The sequence below is a fragment of the Montipora capricornis genome, chromosome 14 (assembly GCF_036669925.1).
Source record: "Montipora capricornis isolate CH-2021 chromosome 14, ASM3666992v2, whole genome shotgun sequence".
NCBI lineage: Eukaryota > Metazoa > Cnidaria > Anthozoa > Scleractinia > Acroporidae > Montipora > Montipora capricornis.
Genome location: NC_090896.1, coordinates 42,406,700 through 42,409,199, shown reverse-complemented (window position 1 = coordinate 42,409,199; position 2,500 = coordinate 42,406,700).

Genomic DNA, 2,500 nt, shown 5'->3' with positions numbered 1-2,500 from the left:
AAACACATTCAATGACAAGTTGTCAGAGAAAAAATTAAAATTAAAAACAAACATCTTCTTGAGCATTGGGACCCACATGGAATAGCCCTTGCATATGTGTATTATACTGATGACTGGATTCCATCTACTTAATATACAATCATCTTTTTAGGATAATACCACCTACGCCAGTCGGCAGATAATGCTAGAGTGAACTTCTTGCTATACAGCTGAAAATATTAATTTTGTGGAATGCCCCTTTCAGGGATGTTTCCTAGTTGTCTATGCTCTAAAGATTTTGTTCAAACCCATCAAGTACAATGTAGCATGCATGTGTGAAATGTCTCAAGTTTAGATCAGTTTTGCAATATGCACTGTGTTGTCTGAACTGATCCTTGTAAAATTTTTGTAGTTTCTTGTCAATTGTTAAATATGGAAAAAAGGATTTACTTTGAAGTTTCTGAAAGAAAAATAACATTAATGACGTCTCTTGATCACGTTAGGATCTGATGAATTTTTATTTTAAAGTGCCCCTAACCCCAAAATATTTTTTTTTGCTAAAATGAATCTTTGCACCTGTTCGAGACGCATTGCGGCCATTTTTTCCTTTTTCTAACAAATCCTGCCATTTTATAGGCTTCGAAAGTTGCGAAAATCCAAGCATCTTGTGTTCACGACCGAGTCAGAAGGGGAGTGGGTCTATTCCTGATGTGACGTCACAATCTAATTTGCATGCATTTTTACAAAGAGTTAATGCCATGTAAATCAGTTTGTGACGTCACATCAGGAATAGGCCCACTCCCCTTCTGACTCGGTCGTGAACACAAGATGCTTGGATGTTCGCAACTTTCAAAGCCTATAAAATGGCAGGATTTGTTAGAAAAAGGAAAAAATGGCCGCAATGCGTTTCGAACAGGTGCCAAGGTTAATTTTAGCAAAAAAAATATTTTGGGGTTAGGGGCACTTTAAAAGGCAAGCTGAGATGTTTAATGTCAGTAAGTGGGCTTTCCAGGATGAAGCACTTTTTTGCCTGCTCTCTGTGTATCATACAGTGTATAATCTTTTCACCGATTTATCTCAGTTTCTGTTGGCTGGCTTTCATCGCTCTTCTATAAATTTAACAAAAAATGCTGTGTAAAGAGCGAAAGATGTATTTTGCTTTCATGATAATTATAAATTCGTATTAAAATTTGGAGAAACGTGGAGCTCAATTTGCCTGAGTTCTTGCATCTTTGCATAATCCATTTTAATATCGCTTTGAGCATGCTTGCCAAAATATCTTTTGTAAGTGTGTCACCATTCACCACCCGGTCTATAATTCACCAGTTGTCTTCCTTTATTGTTCAGAGTATTATAGAGAGTATCTGGAACGTCATAAGGTTTTTCAATGTCTCTTTACCGACACAGACAAAGAGGCATTGTCCTGTATCGCAACCACTCGACGAACTAGTCTCCACCGATAAGTTCGAAGCTCTCACCAATTCCACCGGCCGAACATCGCCAAAACAGGGTTTAAGGGAATTTCTGGTCCTGCCAGAAAACCAAGAACTTGCAAAAACCGTTCGAGAAACTTGCGACAAAAACCAACACTGTCAAAAAAGTAAGCATTGCAGCGCTCGTTACCTCCATTCACCGTATAGTCACACGAAAGGTGCCTTTACCACGCGAAAACAATTTTTACACAATTTGTACACCCCTTCAATTTTTGGAAAAACATCAAAACTCGTCAAAAATTTTGACAAAATCCTTATCTTTCAAACAGCGATCTTATTTTTTTGATTTAATCAACGGCTGTCATTTTCCGGCGAACAGATAGTCTTTTTGAATGAGCGCGCCCTTGAGCCTGCGTTTCGTGCCGCGGATCAGTGACTTGCGCAGTCGTTTTTCAGCTCTGTTTTTGTGTTGGCCTTTAGCTTCACGCACGCGTGCACTCGAATGAGCGGGTGACGCATGCATAAATGCTGATCTTGTAACCCTATCATTTTTCCTGATTTTGCAATTTTACTCGTTTATATCTCTGCTTCCGGACAGTGAATTTTTTTTCATTTTTTGCATGTTAGCTTAGATTGATTTAAGACTTTTGTCTTTAAAATTAAAAAAAAAATCTGTGGGTGGAAAAAAAATAAAAAAGAAAATAGAGACATTAAAAAAAACTGACTTTTCGGAAAAACTGTCCTTCAGATTTTGTTGAATTTTTAATATTTTAGAGATTATTTCCAACATTATCTTGAATGGGAAGATATCATCGTCCCGTTTCTTCAAAAAAGACAATATATGTCAAAGAAATTTCTAATACCGTTGCCATGGTAACGTTATTTTGGAGGAAAATATAATGTGAGAAATTTGCGATTGGTACTTAATACTCTGGCCAAATTTCGGCCTGATATGATTACCCTAACTGTATCTAAGGACAGCATATATGTTTATTTGATTGAAAAAAGCCTCCTTAAAGTATTACCCAACAATAGAGTTGCAAAGATATTTATAGTTTGCCTACACTATGAACTATCCTTCTTTGGTA